Below are 22,066 nucleotides of genomic sequence, written 5' to 3'. Positions count from 1 at the left end.
ATTAAAAGCTACAAAAGGTTTATAAGCTGAAAAATCTGGCTTTTTTTTGAGACAGAGTCTCACTCTATCACCCAGACTGGAGTGCAGTGGCACAATCTCAGCTCACTGCAACCTTCACCTCCCGGGTTCAAGTGATTCTGCTGCCTCAGCCTCCTGAGTAGCGGGACTACAGGTGCCCGCCACCACACCCAGCTAATTTTTGTATTTTTAGTAGAGACAGGGTTTCACCATATTGGTCAGGCTGGTCTTGAATTCCTGACCTCGTGATCCGCCCGCCTCGGTCTTCCAAAGTGCTGGGATTACAGGTATGAGCCACCGCGCCCGGCCCTAACTTTTTATTTCAGCTTGCTCACTCTGCCACGGGTTGGAGGAAGTGCAATTGAGTCTATGGAGGATGGTCCAAAGGGCCAGGTAAGAGATGATCTTTACTTATGTGGTAGAAACAGAGAGAGAAAGGTACTGAAATTAAGAAATACTTATGGCAGACAGGATTTGGCAACAAATTGGCCTGGAAGGTGCGTTCATTTATTCAACAAATATTTGCGGAACCTTGACTGTGTACGAGGCACCATTCTAGACACTGAACAAGAGAGCCAATGTCTCCACGCCCATGAAACTTACACTGGGGGAGGGTGGAGGTTACATAAATAAACAAGCAAACAAAAAGAAACATGATAAGAATATGCCATGCCATGAACTTGGGCAAGTTGTTTAATTTTTCTGTGGCTCAGTTTCCTCATCTGTTAAACGGGGACATTAGTAGAACCCCCCTCATAGGGTGGTTATAAGGATTTAATGAGTTAATATACGTTCAGGGCTTAGAACAATGCGTGTCCCATAGTAAGCACTGTGTAAGTATTAGCTATTATAACAAGAAAAACAACACAGGAAAATGCATGGAGGGACTTCCATCCTAGAGCTAGGGAAAGGTGACTTTGGTTAGCAGGGGAAGGAAGAGTTCTCTGGGTTGCTTACTCTTGAGCTGGAACTAGAAAATGGACAGAAGAGCCAAAAATGCAAAGTTCTAGGAAAAAGTGCTCCAGACAAGAGAAAGACCCCAAGGCTGGAATTAGGAGCATCCAAAAAACAGAGTCAGCATGGCCAGAGTGCAGTGAACAAAGATAGGGCTGAGAAATGAAACCAGAGGCTGGCCAAGGATAGATCCTGAGGGGCCTGCTGCAATAGTGGTAGGAAGGAAGCTATTGGAGGGCTTTACATAAAACAGTGATCTCCTTTGATTTCCACCTTTAAAACATCACTCGAGAGGCTTATAGTACGATGCAAACTATGGCTACAATTTCCTCCAATTCCTGTGGGCTCGCCCCCTTGCCATGTGGTACGGCTGCTCCCCCATCAAGAGGAGTCTATTTCTCCATCCACATGGTTCTGAGTTGGCCTTAGGAAATTACTTTGATCAAGAGAAGGCAACGGAAGTTATTTGGGGAGCTCCAAAGCCAGATCTCAAGTACAATACTGCACAGCTTCCACTCTTAGCCTCTTGCTGCCATGTGTATTAATCATATTTTTCACTTTGTTTTATAATGGTTTGACATCCTGGGGAGAGTTGCTGACTGGGGAGAGACTACCCCTCTCTAGCTAATTCCTAGAGACAGTGAACAGCTTGTCGGTGAGCATGCCTCTCGTACACAGACCAACCAAAACACATGCACGCCCCCAGCCACCTCCTTCCTCCAACTCTCACACACCAGACAATTCCCTGCCTTCAATCAACCTAGGACCAAGTACCAGACAGCAAGCAGCAGCCCTAATGCCCCAAAGCCCACTGAAATTATTCATACTAGCCAATCCTAAACCATTTGCCCTCCCCTGCCTTGCCTTCCTGCTGAAACCCAATAGAGGGCATGGCTTCCGCTCCCTCCTTTCTGCCTCCTGACCACCACTGATGCTTCCCCCTGTGGCCCCACACAGCATGCTATTCCATGCCTCTTATTTCTAGGGGAACTGGGAGTAACATTCAACTTTTCTTGCAGTGGCACTGACTCACGTCATCACCTAGTCGCCTTTATAACGTAAGACCCAAGCACAAATTGCCCTTTGAAGGAACTCAGGCTAGCCCACTGGAAGATGGGACCACAAAAAGCAGAGACACATCATCCCAGCTGAAGGTCCCTGGACCACCCAGCCCCAGTTGATTTGTCACTGACTGCAGCTCAATGAGTGACCCCCAGAGACACTCACAGAAAACCCACTGTGTGTCCAGGGCTCTGGGGTGGTCCTAGGTGACCAGCTTCCCCAGGGGTGACTTCTCCCTTTCAATCCAATTCACGTCAAAGATGAGTCTTAGGCCGGGCACAGTGGCTCACGCCTATAATCCCAGCACTGTGGGAGGACAAGGCGGGCAGATCACTTGAGGTCAGGAGTTTGTGACTAGCCTGGCCTACATAGTGAAACCCCATCTCTACTGAAAAACACAAAAATTAGCCAGGAGTGGTGATACGTGCCTGTAATTCCAGCTACTCGGGAGGCTGAGGCAGGAGAATTGCTTGAACCCAGGAGGCGGAGGTTGCAGTGAGCCGAGATCGCGCCACTGCTTGAGTGACAGAGTGAGACTCTGTCTAAAAAAAAAAAAAAAAATTTAAATTAAAACAAAGTTGAGCCTTAAACACCATGTGATGCTTTATGCAATTTATTCTGGCAGCGCTCCAATGAGATGGAAAGTGGGAGCAGCCCAGTTGGTGGCATGAGCCAGACACAGTCAGAGGGTCAGACGATCAACTGACCAGGAGGATGGATGTCAGTGCAGAAACCATTCTCAGAATCTGGGGGATTCTTTCCCCTTTCTTATACCTGCCTATTAAACATCCAAATGGAAATGTTGAGCTCTAAGTTGGACATTCACACTGGAGCTCCAGGGAGATGTCTAGGCGGGAGACGTAAAGCTGTGAGTCATTCAACTTATAGAAGATGTTGAAAGCTGTGGGTCTTAGGAGATCACCTATAAAAAAACATGGCAAGAGGAGAAAAAGAGAGTCCAGAATCCACAGAGTCTAGACATTGTGTAGAGGAGAAGGAGAGGGCAAGGAGGGCAAATAGAGGAGAAGTAGCAGTGAGGGAGGCCAGGGGGAGAGAATAATGCGTTTGCAGGATAAATGGGTCAGAAGAGAAAGGACTGTTACATTGGGCAAGGTATAGGTCATTGCTGGCTATGATAAGAGCAATTTCTGTGGCATTGTGAAGACAACAGCCAAGTTCTGGTATGCAGAGGGGAGAGTGAGAGATGTGGAAGTAAGGACAGTGGATTCAAGCAAATCCTTTGAGAAGTTGTATTGTGAAGAACACATAAAAAATGAACAACACTAGGGCGGGGCATGGGGTCAAGGGAAGGAACTTTTGTTTTATACTTTTATGATTGTGAAATGTAGCAGACGTTCAAAAGAATAGCTGTAGTACATATATGCTGTTCAAAGGGACTTTTTCTTTTCTTCTTTTTTAAAGATGAGAGGTGCTACAGCATTTTGTATGCTAATGGGATGATCCAGTTGAGACAGGAGAAACTGATGATGCAGGAAAGAGAAAGGATATTTACAGGAACAAAGTCCTTGAGAAGGGGAGAAAGAACAGGATCCAGAGCCCGAGTGGAGGGGTCGGCCTCTGTTAAGAGTAGGGACACGTCTTCGTTGTAATAGAAGGAGGTTTGTCAATTTCGTGATAGAAAGGCACGGGAGTTCTTGTCTGATTGCTTCTAAGACTCAGTGAAGTATAAGGCAAGGTCATCAGCTGACAGTGAGGGAGGGAGGGCCAGTGTTTGAGCAGAGAGAGACTGCCCACCCTCTCAGAGTGGGGAAGGGGAGGTAGGGAGGAAAGATTGTGGCATTGCTGGGCAGCATCAGATGCCCATCTGAGATTTGTGGTCACAAATTCAAAGTGAGACCAGTCAGCAGAGTTACGGGGTTTCTCCAGCAATGCTCAGAGGCCTGGGTGCAGATTCCAGGAAGACTAATAGATAGGGTTAGCCAGGACAGAGGTTTTGCTGGAAGACAGTTAAGGACATTTGTTAGGAAATGATTACAATCAATCTGATACAGTTTGGCTCCGCGTCCCCACCCAAATCTCATCTGGAATTGTAATTGCCATGTTTGAGAGAGGGACGTGGTGGGAGGTGACTGGATCATGTGGGCTGTTTCCTCCATGCTGTTCTCATGTTAGGGAGGGAGTTCTCATGAGATCTGATGGTTTATAAGCAGTGATTTCCCCTGTGTGTTCTCTCTCTCCTGCTGCCATGTAAGATGTGCCTTGCTTCCCATTTGCCTCCCACCATGATTGTAAGTTTACCAAAGCCTCCCCAGCCATGTGGAACTGTGAGTCAATTAAAGCTCTTTCCTTTATAAATTACCCAGTCTCAGTGGTTCTTCATAGCAGTGTGAGAAGAGACTAATACATCATGCTTAGCTGGTTAAGGAAGGGGGAGATGACATGGTGGGAGGGGGTCAAGAAAGACTGAGGGCAGCTTCCAGGTTTTTGCCACCCACCTATAGGCACCATTTGCCAAGATGCCATTCCCATATAGGAGGAAGTCCAGGTTTGGGAGGATGACTCTGATTGGAGATGCTGATAGGTGTATCTGTGGGGATGCAGGTAGACAGACATCACTCCCACCTCGCTGGCCCCTCTGGCCTGCCCTTGGCCCCTAACTGAAAAAGTGAAAGGCAACCTCATTGGCCCCAGTGCCTAGAGCCCTGCACAGGCAACTGCAGCCTCCCTCTTTCTTTAGGAATCTGTCAGGGCCTGTTTGCTGGTCTTTTCAGTTTAATACATTTTAATCAGAAAATTAATCAGGAAACACCAGTTCAGCAGATAATTGAACAATGAGGAGACATGATAATTGCTGTTTAGTCTAATTAACTTTGTTAAGTCTTTATTGGCAACAGACTTCCTGAGTGAAACTTATTAAATGTCCTTCCCTGGAAAATTCAATTCCTATTCAAAGGAAAAGTTGTAGGGTCTGTCTGTCTGTCTGCATTATTTCCAGAAAAAGGATATTGGCCCTGCAGCAGTCCTATGGGCCAAGGAGACCTGTCAACCTTCCTTTTGGCCCTGCCCAGCTTCCTTTCCTCTAGAATTGCAGGCATCCCAGCTCAGGAGCACAGGATTCACCGTCTCAGCCAGTCCTGAGAGCCACTGCACTAGGCCACCGCTCTCTCCAAACCATGTGACTTGTAGCCCATACAACAAGACTTGTAGTCTTGTTCTCCTCTTATGCTTTGGGGATCCTCTTGAATAGGGCCATTCAGAGTCCTGGAGCGGTCACTAAGCCCCCTCCAGGGGAAGGGACTGTCTATGAAAATCACCTACAGGTATGAGTTGGCACACATTATGTACCAAGAGGCATCTGACCCCAAGTTGTGTAAAAGCAGGCTATTGACCTGAATTATCCAATAAAGAGCTGCTTGATTGGTGCAGGCCCTTTGCAAAGGTGATGGTGCCTTCAAGGGCTCCGAAGGTGTGCAAAGTGGTTTGTTCATGCACTAAATGTTTTTCTCCTTAGAGTCTCTTCTTGCTCTTTTCTCTGCGATCATTTCTTATCTAGGTCCTCTCAGAGGGGACTTGCTTCTAATCTGCTTCCTCACTACACACAGCTAGTTCCCTCCTGTGGGAACACACAGTTCCAACTTCCCCTGTGGAGATCATTCCTGGTACTAGCACTAGTAGACACAGAGGGGCATCTAGCTCATGGAAGGCCCAGAAATTTTACTGAATGACCCATTGTGGGATCTAGAAGACAGATGTTACTGAGTTCAAAAGTGGACATTAAGAATATGCTTGGGTGGAAAGAGAAACACCAGCTTCTACCATTGCAACTTTGCACAATTACCTTTGGTTTCAAGTCCCTCTCACTACCACAACAGCAAATTACTAAGAGAGCCACCTGCCATCATAACCATTGCCCCTATTTCAGGGATGCTTATCCTGGGAGTCCCCTCCCACCTCCTTACTGTGAACTCTTGACATCTGGGATTTTCAGCACCTGCTCCTAAGTACCAAAGGGTTCAGTTATCTTAAACAAGCAGTTTTATTTTAGTGTGCTCTCTCCTGTCCAATATCAATAGGCCAAACATATATTAAATTTACACAGATCCCAAATGTCAACTGGTTGGGGAAGTGACAGTGAACTATTCTAAGATGAAAGGAAGTACAGATCATTACCAGGTGCTTTTGTTTAACAGGCAAAGAAATGAAGAGTGACAAGTGGCTGTTTTTGCATACTCCATGAAACCATCTCCTCATTGCTAGAAAAGTACCCCTCAACCTGTCCTCCAGCTAATTCTGAGAGTTTTCAAGGGTACGGCCTTGAATGCTCCAGAATGAGCCCCTTGGCTTGTCTGCTTGCTGCTGCTGTGGGCTCTGGTGAGGTCACCAGGTGATATGGTTTGGCTGTGTCCCCACTCAAATCTCATCTTGAATTGTAGCTCCCATAATTCCCAAGTGTCATGGGAGGCACCCAGTGGAAGGTAATTGAATCAAGGAAGCGGGTCTTTCCAGTGCTGTTCTCATGATAGTGAATAAGTTTCACAACATCTGATGGTTTTATAAAGGGAAGTTACCCTGCACAAGCTCTCTTGTCTCCTGCCATGTAAGACGTGACTTTGCTCCTCATTCACCTTCTGCAGTCATTGTGAGGCCTCCTAGCCATGTAGAACTGTGAGTCAATTAAATCTCTTTCCCTTATAAATCACCCAGTCTTGGGTATGTCTTTATTAGCAGTGTGAGAACAGACTAATACACCAGGCTACTGAGCCCAGCTGTTCTCTCCTGATCCACCACTGATGTCCACATCTGAGGCCTTCACTCAAAACTGGCTGTTCCTTCTAAACCGTGGGTTATTACCTTCCCCAATCCACCACCCCCCAGTCCCAAACTGAAGGTTTAGGATTCATGAAAGGGGAGTACAACAGAAAGAATAATTTAGAACTGCTACTAGAAGTGGCCACTCTTTGAACCCACAGACCCAACTCCCACCTTAAAACGTCTTACTGGACTGGTTCCCTCCCTGGCTGCTGACCAGCCTTCCCACTCTGGAGTCCAGACCTGCCTCCCAAATCCTCACATCTTGTCCCCAGATGGGAACCCCCACTGAATCTGACCCCCACTTACCCACAAGGGAGACATCTGGCATGAAGTCCATAACAAGGCAACCCCACAAGAATCTCCCGGTACACTTCCCAGAGTCTGGCCCTCCAAGATTACAGCTAGGAACAACTGCTGCAGAAAAATCTCACCAACTAGGTACAAATGTGACAATTTACAGGTGTGGGGCAGTCTCGATCCAGAATTAGAAAGGAAACATTTCTCTAAAGGAAACTTAATTTGCAGAGGCTTGATTCCGCTAAAATACCCACCTGATTTCCATTACTAAGCAGTACACCTAACATCTCAGTCTGAAGCAATTGCATTTAGGTCTTGGAGAACCAGGGTAAGTATTTGCTTCTCATTTACATAACTACAAGGGCCCACTCAAAAGGTTCTGCCAAGAACAAAGGGACAGTCTGCCCTAAAGGTAAATTTCAGTCTCCACCCTTAAAGATAGAAACTGCTTAAAATTTTTACAGTAAGTTTTTCACCTACAAACACTGTAAGGTGTGAGTCTCTACCAGGCATCCTATTACATAAGGAGTGGAAGAAGGACAATAAATGTGATGAGGGCAGGGATGATGTTATATTTATCTCCTGCCCGGCTAATGCCCAGCTCAAGACTCTCTGCATATCTAATAGGTCCTCAACAAATCGTTGTTGAATGAGATGGTGTAAACAGGAACAAGTGTGAGATCTTGTGTGGGGCAGCTGGAGATAAAAAACAGAGGCACTGCAGGCCCATCTATGCAAACTAGTAATGGAAATTGCTGGTGGAGGTCAGGAAGATGCTAGGTTTAGAGAGGCCGAGTTCCTCCAGCAAGGCTGTGAAGTCAAGCCTTTGGCCCTGATTACAATCCCAGCTGAGGGCACATGGCTCCGGGCCAGTGGAGTTTGGTTGTGGCTTGTATAATAATAATACTAATAGCCTATGTGGCACTGTATGTATCAGCACATTTAATCATCACAACACCTCCATAAGGAAGGTACCATCACCACCTCTAATTAATAAATGGAAAGCATGGTACAGAAAGGTAAAGATAGTTGCCAAGATCATAAAGCTAAGATGGGGTCAGTGAACTTTTTTCCATAATGAACCAAATAGTAATTATTTTCAGCTTTGCAGGCCATATGGTTGATCTCTGATGCAAATATACAACTCTGTCTTTGTAGCATGAAAACAATCATAGACAATATATAAATGAAAGGATGTAATGAAGTACCAATAAGACTTTATCTACAAAAATCAGGCAGTGGACCAAACATCACACACAGGCTGAGTTTGCTGATCCATAAGCTAGGAAGCAAGGGTATTGGAGTCCAAATTCTTAGCCATTATCCATATCAATTGAAGAACCACAAGATTCATAAATTTGGAAAGAAGAACTTTATTTCTTATAAAGGGTTGCAGCCTGTGGGCTGGCTATCCCACAGGTGGGAAAATTTAGCCTCCAGTAGAAACCGAAAGCAAGCACTACAAGGGAGGTAAGGGTGGAACCGTATTTTATGCACAATGGGTTAGATAAGTATACACACTTAATGGGTTACAGGAGGAGCTATGACTATTCATGTTGGGGGGGCATGTGATTGCATAATAAACAAGCATGTATGGTACATACATCCATGTTCACTTTGTGTATTAATTTATTCTCACACTGCTAATAAAGACATACCCGAGACTGGGTAATTTATCAAGGAAAGAGGTTTAATTGACTCACACTTCCACATGGCTGGGGAAGCCTCACAATCATGGCAGAAGGTGAAGGAGGAGCAAAGTCACATTTTAGATGTCAGTAGGCAAGACAGCACGTGCAAGGGAACTCTTCTTTATAAAACCATCAGATCTCCTGAGACTTATTCACCATCATGAGAGCAGCATGGGAAAAACCCACCCCCACAATTCAATCACCTCCCACCAGGTCCCTCCCATGACACGTGGGAATTATTACAATTCAAGGTGAGATTTGGGTGGGGACATACAGCCAAACCATATCACTTTGGGTGGAGACTTAACTTTTAAATACAGTAAAGTTAGGCTCTGTATGTCAAAAGGTCATAGAAAGGACACAGAAGCATCCTGTGCACAGCCTCTGTAAATCGGCCAGTCCATGGTCAGCAGTTTTGGTTTTTTTATTGTTGTTATTTGTCTGTTTGTTTGTTTGTTTTTTGAGACAGAGTTTCACTCTTGTCCTCCAGGCTGGAGTGCAGTGGCATGATCTCAGCTCACTGCAGCTTCCACCTCCCAGGTTCTAGAGATTCTCCTGCCTCGGCTTCCTTAGTAGCTGGGATTACAGGCGCCTGCTGCTATGCCAAGCTAATTTTTGTATTTTCAGTAGAGACGGGGTTTCACCATGTTAGCCAGGCTGGTCTCGAACTCCTGACCTCAGGAGATCCACAGGCCTCGGCCTCCCAAAGTGCTGGGATAACAGGCGTGAGCCACCACGCCCGGCCCAGACCGCGGTCTCTTATCAGAAAGGAATGCTGGTTGGTTGTGTCGGAACTGCAAAAAGGAAGGAGTCTGACAAGTCTTTCACAAGGGCTGGTTTCTGTTTCACCTTTAGGGAAGAGTCTAATGGCAGTCAGTGAGGGAGGGGATATAACAAGGTGTGTCTGGCTCCCCATCCCATTCTGTCTTGGATGGGTACTCAGTTTTTACAGTTTCTCTGAGGTTCCTTTGGCCAAGAGGGGGTCTGGTCACTTAATTATGGGGCTTCAAATTTTATTTTTATTTCTCAGCCACATCTTTCTCTGGAGACTAAGGTAAGCAAGTCCCAGAGGATGACCATCATAGAAGCAGGAGATGGGCTTCAGTTATCAGCCAGGACCTAGGTTCAGACCAGCAGCCTTGACATGTGGTCCACACACCCAGTGATCTAAACTTTTGTCACACCATTCTCAGTGATCCTTTTCCATCTTGGGGATGAGGATTGAATACTCAGATCAGGGAAAACAGAAAATAGAGGTTAGGGTGGGAAAGGACAGGGGAGAAAGCTCTGGGGAACAGACAGGATAAGGAAGCTGAGACAGAGCACATTTCAGAAGGGGGCTGGAGATTAGGGATAGGATTATGGCAAGGACAATAATAATTTATAGCTCACTTATTCTGTGCCCTACTAAGTGTTTTGCATGTCATCTCTCTCTGTCATGGGTTAAAATGTATGTCACCATTCCCCAAAATTCCAAGCCCCCAGGACGTGACTGTGATCTTACTTGGAAATAGGGTCTTTACAGAGATAATCAAGTTAAAATGAGGTATTTAGGGTGAGCCCTAATCCAATATGATTAGTGCCCTTAGAAAAAGGGGAAATTTGGAGACAGACGAGCATATCGAGGGAATGCCACATGGCATGAACATAGCCATCTATAGACCAAAGAGAGGGGCCCGGAAAACATCCTCCCTCACAGCCCTCCGAGGACACCCATCCTGCCAACACCTTGATCTTGAACTTCCAGCCTCTAGAACTGTGAGACACTAAAATCTCGTTTTTTTTTAAGCACAGTTTATAATACTTCGTTACAGCAGTCCTAGCAAACAAACACAAGTTCGTCAAGCCACAACGACCATTCTAGAAGGCCAGCTCTGTTGTTATCTCCATTTTACAGAAACTCAGGTTTGCAGAGGCTGAGTAACTCGCCTACATCGCACAGCTAGGAAGAAGAGGAGTTGGCATTTCAAACAAGGTTTGCCTGATTACCAAAAGATTTTAACCACTAATTTTAACCATGCTGCATGGGGTGCGGAGGGTGGGGGAGAGGCTGAGTGGTGCTCAGCACCTCTCACATACATATCTGGTAACTTAAAGCATAGGCCGTGACTTTGCCCACCTCTCAAAGGACCTCCCTCTCTCCCACACACACATCCCTTTGCTCTGCCCAAGGTTGGTCCTAGGAGGGGGGAGCTTGGCGACTGAGGACTGGGTGGACTGTAGGGTAGACACTACCCCCCTAGGAGGAATCTCATTTCCCCTCCAGCACTAAGGAAGCAATGCAGCTGTCAGCCTGTCCCGGGAAAAGCCTGCTGGTCCCCATGGAGCACCCGCCCCCCGCAGGCACTGTGGTTGGCCTGTCTCTTCTCATTAGGCCTGGGGGGACAGGAACGCAGCACAGCCAGCAGCTTGCTGCAGCATCTCCTGCCGGGAGCACCAGAGCTCTGCTGTGGAGACGCAGTGGCTGCCAACCCTGAGTCACCTTGTCTAATCCTGGAGCCTCGCCCTGCACTGTCCAGAGGCCTTCGGCACAGAGACAGCCACACTCTTGGCCTTTCGTGGGCAGGAGAGGCCTGCTGAGGCTGTTTTAGGAAAGCAGAATTGTCAGCACCCAAGAGGTAATTAGTATTTAAGAGGCACAAGTTGGCAAGGTTAAAAGCTGAGAAATAAACACACACACACACACACACACACACACACACACACACACTCCATTTTAAGTAATTCTTAAAGACTAAACAGGAAGATATGGCCCCTGCCTGGGAAACCATTAAGAAAAATAGAATTCCACACCACAGACGACTTGGGCCCTCTCAGGCACTGCTGTCTGAACAGAGACTGTTCCGCAGTGCCAGGATAGGGCTACCTCTAGGCTGCGAAGCTCTCATCTGCCCCCAAAACCTGCTCTTCCTCCACTGCTCCTTGTCTCTGCCATCATCCTTCCAGCCACACCACTGAAAACCTCAGAATCTCCCACTGCTTTGTCCACTCCGACCCCATGTGCTCGGGATTCGTCCTTTGCCATGTAACTCCTATCCAGCCCCGCCTCTCCAGTCCACGGTCCCTGCCCTAGTTCCAGCCTGGACCACTATAACGCCTCCCATCTGGTCACCCCACATTCAATCCATCTTCCATACAAGGGTTTGACTGTGTCATCCTCCTACTTAAAACTCTTTCCTGGCACCTCACCACCGAGATGCCCCATGGGAGAGTGCGTTCTCCCTTGACCTCTGGGAGCTCCACCTTGCTTCCATATGGCCCTGGGTAAATTACTAAATCTCTCCGAACTCAGCTTCCTCATCTGTAAAATGGGTGTAACCATACTTACCTCAAGGGACTGTTGTGAGTGGTGAGCAATCAGCATCTTGAACATGTTCATGACTCAGTAAAGTGTGGTTTTTATGATTATCAATCCAAGAAGGAGAAGGGGCCTGTCCATGGTTACCTGGTAGGTTGGTAGCAAGTCCAAGACCTCAAACCCTCAGGGCACTGCAGAGCGAAATATAGCAGGTCCTCGATAAGTATCCATTGGGTGAGTGTCTGCCAATCAATCCATAAATCAGTCGCTTGATCCTAGCCTGCCCTAGATAATAAGTCCCACGAGCCTATTAACCTCTTCTCAAGACAAAGGTAAGGAAATCCAGCTTCCTTTTGTGGCCCATGCTTATTTCTCAAGACTCAAGGCAGCCCCCTGGTGTTCACATCTGGGATTGTATGAACAAACTAGAGCTGGCTCTTCAGACGTCCTAAGCCTGATGTGGACTCAGTTTTGCTTTTCAGACTGAGAAGGCACTGGCCCTCTGGTTTCCCACATGAGAGTGCCTTTCTCTGAGTGGCAGCCCAGAAAAGGCTTCCTGAGCTCCGGCAGCTGACCCAGCTGGGATTTCAGGTGGCCCAGACAGTTGGACCAGAATTTCTATCTGTAATAGGATAAATTCTACCTGCTGAGGGTGACTCAGAATTTTTTGTTTTTTTTTTTTCTTTTCAGTTGGGGGATGAGGTCTGGCTATGTTGCCCAGGCCAATCTCAAAGTCCTGTGCTAAAGCAATCCTCCCCCTCAGCCTCCAGAGTCACTGGAATTACAGACATAAGCTACCATGCCCAGCTCAGAACCTCTTTAAGATGTGTGAAGTCAGGAGCCCTGTGGGAACTGGCTTCAATCCTGCCACTGTGAATGAGCCTGGACCAACAACCGTCCACTCAAAACTACAGCCTTACCGCTTTGTTGCCTCAGTTAGAAACCCAAGCCTCTTCCTGACACCTTTTTTGGTTTCTGTTTGTTTTTTGTTTGTTTTGAGCTGGAGTTTTGCTCTTGTTACCCAGACTGGAGTGCAGTGGTATGATCTCAGCTCATCGCAACCTCTGCCTCTCAGGTTCAAGCAATTCTCCTGCCTCAGTCTCCGGAGTAGCTGGGATTACAGGCACCAGCCACCACATCTGGCTAATTTTTGTATTTTTAGTAGAGACGGGATTTCGCCATGTTGGCGAGGCTGGTCTTGAACTCCTCACCACAGATGAGCCACCTGCCTCAGTTTCCCAAAATGCTGGGATTGCAGGAGTGAGCCACGGTGCCCAGCCAACCTTTCTTAACCCACCCCCTACACCAAGTCCTACCCATCCCATCATCCAAATGTGTCATTTCCCTCCCACACCACTAACAGTAGCCCTTGATGTTTATGCCACCCTCCCCTCCCTCCTGGGCTGTTCCAAGAGCCTCCTTCCTGAAATCCCTGCTTCCGGCTTCACCCCTTGCTCCAGCCAAGACAATCTTGCTAACACAAAAATCTATCTCATCACTCCCCTGCTTAAAACCTTGCAAAGACTTCTCATTGCACCTGGGAGGAAATCCAAAAGCCTTAACTGGGTTTAAATCATCTTTTTTTAATTATTATTATACTTTAAGTTCTAGGGTACATGTGCACAACGTGCAGGTTTGTTACATATGTATAAATGTGCCTTGTTGGTGTGCTGCATCCATTAACTCATCATTTACATTAGGTATATCTCCTAATGCTATCCCTCCCTCCTACCCCCTCCCCACAATGGAACCCGGTGTGTGATGCTCCCCTTCCTGTGTCCAAGTGATCTCATTGTTCAGTTCCCACCTATGAGTCAGAACATGCGGTATTTAGTTTTCTGTTCTTGCGATAGTTTGCTGAGAATGATGGTTTCCAGCTGCACCCATGTCCCTACAAAGGACACGAACTCATCCTTTTTTATGGCTGCATAGTATTCCATGGTGTATATGTGCCACATTTTCTTAATCCAGTCTGTCACTGATGGACATTTAGGTTGATTCCAAGTCTTTGCTATTGTGAATAGTGTCACAATAAACATACGTGTGCATGTGTCTTTATAGCAGCATGACTTATAATCCTTTGGGTATATCCCCAGTAATGGGATGGCTGGGTCAAATGGTATTTCTAGTTCTAGATCCTTGAGGAATCGCCACACTGTCTTCCACAATGGTTGAACTAGTTTACAGTCCCACCAACAGTGTAAGTGTTCCTATTTCTCCACATCCTCTCCAGCACCTGTTGTTTCCTGATTTTTTAATGATTGCCATTCTAATTGGTGTGAGATGGTATCTCATTGTGGTTTTGATTTGCATTTCTCTGATGGTGAGTGATGATGAGCATTTTTTCATGTGTCTGTTGGCTGTATGAATGTCTTCTTTTGAGAAGTGTCTGTTCATATGCTTTGCCCACTTTTTGATGGGGTTCTTTGTTTTTTTCTTGTAAATTTGATTGAGTTCTTTATAGGTTCTGGATATTAGCCCTTTGTCAGATGAGTAGATTGCAAAAATTTTCTCCCATTCTGTAGGTTGCCTGTTCACTCTGATGGTAGTTTCTTTTGCTGTGCAGAAGCTCTTTAGTTTAATTAGATCCCATTTGTCAATTTTGGCTTTTGTTGCCATTGCTTTTGGTGTTTTAGACATGAAGTCCTTGCCCATGCCTATGTCCTGAATGGTATTACTTGGTTTTCTTCTAGGGTTTTTATGGTTTTAGGTCTAACATTTAATTCTCTAATCCATCTCGAATTAATTTTTGTATAAGGAGTAAGGAAAGGATCCAGTTTCAGCTTTCTACTTATGGCTAGCCAATTTTCCCAGCACCATTTATTAAATACGGAATCCTTTCCCCATTTCTTGTTTTTGTCAGGTTTGTCAAAGATCAGATGGCTGTAGATGTGTGGTATCATTTCTGAGGGCTCTGTTCTGTTCCATTGGTCTATATCTCTGTTTTGGTACCAGTACCATGCTGTTTTGGTTACTGTAGCCTTGTACTATAGTTTGAAGTCAGGTAGCGTGATGCCTCCAGTGCCCCTCCCCTTGCAGTCTGATCTGATTGGACTCAACATGCTTGCTTTTAGAGTGCCAGATTCGTTCCGTCCTCTGGGCCTTGACAAGTGCTATCCCCTCTCCCTAAAACACTTTTCCCCCTCTTCTTCATTTGCTGAGTTTATTCAACAAATTCATTCAAGAGCTACCTACAGAATGCCAGGGTTGTATCAGGTGATGTCCTCATGAGGTTTGGAGTCTCATGGAAGAGTCATACTTACCTCAAAGGACAAATCAAGTAACAAGATTAATCAATCATTAAGAATTGAGATCAGTGCCGTGGAGGGGAATGACAGAGAGGCCTAAACTTGTAATCTTGGAAGGCTTCCCTGAGGAAGGAATCTTTAAGCTGAGAGGTGAGTGATTGTTCAGAACTGGCAATAGGAACCGGGGACAAAGTGTGGCCCCATTCTCCACCAAGTGGAACATGACTCCCCATTATGGGAGTAAAGGAGGCTAGCAGGTGAGAGTGAGTGTGTCCATGGCTCCTGGCCTGAGGCTCCTGCAACTGCAGTTTTGTCTCTTATTTTCCCAGTCACTCCATTTTCCTCCCATGGGCTAGTAATGAGCAAACCCTGACTAATAAAATGATAAGGCTTCCAGCAGATGATAGCAGGGCCTTTGAAATCATAGAGACTTGGCCTCGATTCCTGGACCCTCCATGTTTCACTGTGTGGCCCTGGGCCAGTTACTTCCCGTGTAAGCATGAGTTACCTCATCTGTAAAATGGGACAAAAATTCCTTCCTTTGCAAGGTTCTCCTGAGGACAAAATGAGATGGAAGGTGTATCCTTTCAAAAATGAGCTGCAAAAGAATTGAAAGACTCATGCCATTTGCAATTCAAGTGGGGGTAAATGGGTGACGGGGTCCCTCATGCTTTGGACCAAAATCTACCAAGCTGGCTGGGCGCAAAGAGACCAAGCTAGAGAATTCAAAATTTCTCACTGCAGAAAAAAAGCAGCACTACCGTTTAAATTGTTGATGTATTCCTTTAAAATTGACTTTCTGTCAGAGAAAAGTATAATTGAATCCCTAGACCTTTTGATATTAAAGAGGTTTCTGGACTCCTTTCCCCCACCCCTAGCCCACCAAGTATAAAAGAAAAAAAAAGTTGTATTAAAAATATTTGATATTCAGCACTTGATCATGCCTCCAAACAGAAACACCTGACTCTGGGCCAGAGAGTAGAGAAAGAGCGGATGGCTGATAAGGTCTCGCATGATCTGGCCCCTTCCCATAGGGCCCAATAGATGACACCCCTTTCTTACCCTGCCTAAATATAGAACTTATGAAGTCCTGCAGATGGAGATCAAGATATCAGCTGCGTTGTTGAAAGTGTATTGTTGTGGATTGTGGCTTAAGTGTCAACAATGGGTTTCCTAAGTCCACCCTCATCATCAAGCATCCTCACACGTCCAGCCTCAAGGAACAGTAGACCTGCAGACTTCACCCTGCAGGGGCAGAACGCTTACTGCCAAGAGACCCCCTAACGGAATCCAGAATACCCAGCACCTCATCTCAAACTCACTAGTCAGAATAATCACTTGTCTTCCCTGGGAGGAGAGAGGGAAGGAGCAGAGAGAGGCCAGGAAAGACCAGAAGAAGAAAATAAGCCTTTATCCCTAACTTCATTCACTCTATCTGTGGCCTGTCCAAACTGGTCTTCCTTTCAGCTCTGCAAAAATGCCATGCTTCTTTGCAGCCAGGGCCTATGCACATGCTTTGCTTTTTTCTTTTGTGTGTGTGTATGTGTGTGTGTATACTTGGAACACTGTCTTCTATTCTTTTTTTGTCTAGTGACCCCTTATTCATCTTGCAAATTTCCGCTTAAACATTATTTCCCTAGGAAAGCCTTCCGGATCTCCCACACAAGGTCGTGTCCCCCTAGCTTCTGTATCCCCTCTACGTCGCATTTGTCACGATTTTAAGTACATAATTGTTTGTGTGATTATCCGTCAGCTTGCTCAAGAAGGCTCTAAGTGCATTGAGGGCAGAGCTGTGCTTGTGAGGATGACCACTGTGTATATCCTGGCATCAGTCTCACCACTACCACACGGTAGAGGCTCAAGATATTAATTAAAGGAGGTAAGTAACAGTGACACACAAAGTCATTTTAAGCACTTTGCATACATTAATCTTTTTAATGTTTAAAGTACTTCCGTTTTACAAGTGGGGAAACCAAGGCACAAAGAGGCTAGATAATTAGCTCAAGGTCATACAGCTAACAAGCAGAGCTGGGATTTGAACACAAGCAGTCAGGCTCCAGCAGCAGTGCTACCCAACTGCACTGCAACGCGTCTTGAGGAGGAGAGATGGGAGAAGTGTGTGTCTATGCACAAGAGGCCAGGGAGGGTCGTGATGCACAGAAGGGGTTTTCTTGGACAAGAGTCTAGCCAGAGGAAAACAAAGAAGGGAGAAAAGACAGAAAAGAACGTTCCACCTGCCACATTGAGGTAAGAAGTCAAGGATGCCTAGCGGACGTCAGGCGGTAAAGTGCAGGGGCAGAGAAAGCCCCAAAGCTCACTGCTGCCATCAACTCCCGCCCTGGTCCTGGGAGTGGGTGCATGAGTTTGGCTGGCCAGTTGCCATGACAATTGGCTCTCTTGGCCCTTCAGGATGGTCCAGCTATGGGGACCCCTGCCTCCCTGGGGTTCTCAGCACACCTGAGAGAGAATTTTCACCTCATGTCATGATCTACATGAAACACATCACAGTGCCTGATAGAGTAAGGGTGTGATACATGTTTTTAAAACCTCTCAGAAGAGCCTGCATGGGAGTCACAGCCCCAACCGTGGGTGCCTCTCCCTGGAGGCAATGTCCCTCAGGGGCTAATTGTTCATTAACTCTGCCAGTGAAGTCCCATAGAGATGGAATGCTGCCACCCCACATGCCTGCACCTGCATGGTCAGCATCTGGCAGGCTCATTGTTTTAAGTGATGAGCAATTGTCATTTTCTGTCGCCTCCATGATGAATCACTTTAAGAACTCCCTTCTCTCGACAGCATAAGTAATTACAGCCCTGGTATCTGGGGCCCTGGCACCGATTAGGAGGGAAGCAAACTACACCGGAGCTGATGCTGACTCATTTTTCTTTCTTAAAAGGCCCTAGAGGCCACAGGGTCAGAACCATTTGGCTGGACCCTTCCTGGGCTGAAAGCTGACTCCCTCCACCCCACATCAAGTAACCCTCGGCACTGCCAGAGCTGAAGCCTGGAGACAGAGCCCTCCACTCCCACCCTGCAAAGCCCCTCACCCCCTTTCCTCTAGCTGTCTTTAAGACATGATTCCCAAATGGACCAATGTATTGTGCTATAACAGAGAGAAATAATTAGGTTAGATAATAAGAAAGGGAAGTGTACCTTGTAAGAGGTTCTGCTGTGGTTATGCATGCTTGGGAATATTTGATCTATTATGTTTTTTTCTTGGTAGACATAGGATGTATTGAATCAGTAGAATAAATAAACCCCTTGGTAAGCAAGAAAAACATACCTCAGGTGATAAGAATCTTGGTGACCCAGAAATGACAATGAGGAAAAGATCAGATGATCCTGACATTCTTATAACCTGAGAAGGAGATCCTGGAACAGTACTTGGGAGAGCATTGCAATTAGGGCTAAAGAATTAAAGCACACGGGGGCAGACCTGAGTGGTAGAAAGGATATATGAAACCCATGTGATCAAGAATGTCTTGGTCATGGTACCTGCTGTCACTTCTCCTACCACCAATGGTTGCCACCGTCATAAGCAGTTGTCAGTGAGTTCACATCAAGCACCTGTCTGCCTATCAGCTGCTGTCACCACATGAGAGAAACCTCTGACCAAGAGTTAAGGAAGGCCATTCTCCTGGCAACTTCTGTGAACCAGCCTGGGTGCCAGCTAGCCTGACAGCCTCCTCTCTTGATTACTTTCCCTGCCCTTTTACCAATAGCCTGAGAGTCATGTGCTTTTGCAGAAGTTATTGGCTACGGAGTCAGCACACAATCCTGGGCAATCACACCAAAAACAAAAAGATGGGAGATGTTCATGATTAAATAAATTTTGGAAATGCTGCATACTTTAGCCTTCTCTGGGAGATTCACAATGCCCATTAGCATTGTAAATGCTCTGAGAAGCCCTGCAAGAAATAACCAGGCTGATTTTGTTTAACTCATTGTTTCCTGCACTGCTCTGATCAAGGTACCTTTTTCGTGGATACCTACAAACATCCCTAAGAATATTCTCTAAGGAAATGTTTGTTGGCACAGCCAAGACTTTCAGCTGCAAATAAGAGAAGAGACTGGGGTCTGACTCAACCCGGGACCACAGTGACCTGACCAGAGAAAAAAAGATGCTGAAACCAGCTGTGTTCACCTGAGGAGATGACCTTGTCTGAGAATAACAGTAGCTCGTATTTGCTGGGTATTTACCTTGTACGGTACTTTGTGACCTCCAATTTTCAGATATGGAAATTTAAAGAAATGAAATGCAATGTACCCAGTAATATATAACAGGTGGTCAAGCCAGGGTCTCTCGGTGGCCTGCCTGACTTGGGTATGTCCCACAAACCCTCTAGGTTCTAACTTTTTTATTTATAACATGAGGCTAATCATATTATATTTTACCCACCCTTATGAAGTTGTGATGAGGATTAGATGAGATGATAAAGGACTTAATGCAGGGCTTAGAACATAGTAAGCTCTTAAGATGTGTCAGCACAACAAATCCCACACAGGCTGTACTTAACTTCTCCAGTGATGGGCAGCTCATTACCTTACAAAGACCCTGACATGGCCCGCTCTAGTTACTAGAACAGTCAACCTGTTATTGAGCCAAAACTTGTGTCTCCTCTTCCCCTTGGGTCCTAGCTGCGCCCTGGAAGCAGCCCTTAACTCTCCTCCCCTGAGAGCTCTGCAGAGACCCGGAGAAGGATGGCATCCCCAAGACTGCTGGTCTTTTCTCCTTATCCTCTTCCCCCAGTTCATTGTACTTGGGAGATGAGGCACTTTGCCACCAAGTTAAGACCTTCAATCATTTCTTCTTCCTTCACCCCTTCTCTGGGCAGGGACCCTGGTGTTTCTAGGCTCCTCCCTTGAACAGCACACTTCTAAAAGGTTTCTCTCTATTTGCAAAGGCCAGCATCTGCCACAGAGCACCCAGACCATGAAAGTTGATGGAGGGCACAGACATCCCGCCTGCCAGCCAACCCAACTTACCTGTGTGGCCAAGAAGGGGACAGGTCAGCCTCGCACCTAACTCAGCTTCCTGGGGAAACCAAAGGCAGGAGAAGGGATGTGCTGGCCCAGGTGTCACTGGATGAAGACCAGGTGCACACCCCAGCAGCCTCCTGAAGGCGGGAAGTCCCCAGAGGACGCAGAGCATGGAGGGAGAGAGCAACATTGTTATGGTTTAACCCTTAGATGGCACATACCATGTACCAGCACAGTTCTACATACTTTACCTATAGATTAACTCATTTATCCTCAAAAGACCCTGTCTGCTCCCATTTGAGAGATGGGCAAACCAGGCCAAAGAGAAGTTAAGTCATTTTCCCAAGATCACACAGCAAATATGCAATACAGCCGGTGTTTGAGCCCAGACCATCTGTCTCCAGAGCTTGAGTCCTGACTCTCTGCATTACATTGTCTCCCAGCGCCATACCATCTAGCGCAATCCAGGGAAGAAAAGGCTAGAGGAAGGAAGGGTAAAACTGAGACTAATAGGGTAGGAAGGATTCAGAGAGTTGAAGACAGAGAGAAAGGGCATTGTCTGGGAGAACAGCATGGAGCAACGGGTAAAGGTGTACCATAGGCAGGGAGGATGTTGGCTGGCTGTGGCAGAGGCCTTGGGGAAGGGAAAGGGTTAGTTTTGTTCTCCCTCTCAAACAGAATCGTCATCACAGGGACAGGACAAGGTGAATGGCAGAGTCCCACCTAATGCCTTGTCTGGAACAGAGACAGTGAATAAAATAAAATTCCCACCCGAAGGACCTCACAATCTTGTAGGCAAAAGCCATTGCAGGAGCCGCTGCCATGGGATGGGCTTAAGACGGTCCCTTCCCCAGGTATGGTCCCTGTGACTCTGAAAGACAGCATCTCCCTTGCAAGGGAAGTTGGTAGCTGCTCAGCTCCATCCATAAAGCAAGTCATACTCCACTGGGAAAGCTTCTGGAGTTCCCATTAGTGCTAAAACAGCCCAATGCTGCCTCCCTCCACACTGGCAATGAATTACTCCGAGACGGAGATGGAGGAGATGCCAAAGTCTCCCATCGTCTTCCCTAACCTTGGGACAAATTAAATCAAATTCTACTGCACGGCCTGAAGGCATAAACTTCGTTAGCTGCACCAATATATTCTGCCAGGCAGGCAGGCTCCCAGGTACTAATTACTTTATTCAGCAATTTAAACAAATGATATGATATCTAAATTTGAGGGAGAGGCACCCGAGAGTTATGGAGCACATACCATTGGGATCTGCCAGTGAACAAAGCAAAACAGAATTGGTAAACTAACAGCTCAACGTATTTTATCTTCATAGCCTTCAAGATTCAGCTCAGGGCCTCTATCCCCTCCTCCTCTAGGGAGTCATCCCTAATGACATCATCTCCGTAGACCTTTTGCTTCCAGAAGGCTGTATACCCCAGTGGTTAGGAACATGGTTTCGGTCATGCCTAGTAAAATTTGGGTTCTACCTCAGACTAATTGTGTGACTTGGGCATGTTGCTTAATAGCCAAATTACTCTAAACTCCCATTTCCTCAACAGTAAAGTAGAGAAAAAATAGCTTCTATTTCCTAAGACTGTTGCAAGTGTTTCTTGAGATAATCCATGTAAAGCTATTAGCACATAGTAAAATCTCCATAGACAAGCACTGTTTCTGACTGTTATTATTATTTATATTGTTAGTAACCATTGCAATATTGTTGGGATCTCCAGGGGGTTCTCAATAAGTGGCAG

The 22,066-nt window shown here is 46.3% G+C and overlaps 1 long non-coding RNA gene across 1 annotated transcript; it reads right to left on the bottom strand.

Moving 5' to 3' along the window:
* Window positions 1-10,601: 10,601 nt before the first annotated feature.
* On the bottom strand, window positions 10,602-21,025 carry LOC139356863 (uncharacterized). Its single transcript, XR_011609343.1, has 4 exons — window positions 20,328-21,025; window positions 12,124-12,284; window positions 11,278-11,377; window positions 10,602-10,737 (listed from the first exon to the last, which is right to left on the bottom strand). It is a non-coding gene; the product is annotated as an uncharacterized lncRNA (long non-coding RNA).
* Window positions 21,026-22,066: the final 1,041 nt, after the last annotated feature.

This window comes from Macaca nemestrina, chromosome 1 (assembly GCF_043159975.1).
Source record: "Macaca nemestrina isolate mMacNem1 chromosome 1, mMacNem.hap1, whole genome shotgun sequence".
Taxonomy (NCBI): Eukaryota; Metazoa; Chordata; class Mammalia; order Primates; family Cercopithecidae; genus Macaca; species Macaca nemestrina.
Note: the sequence above shows the minus strand (reverse complement) of the source record. Positions and strands in the feature narration are given on the sequence as shown.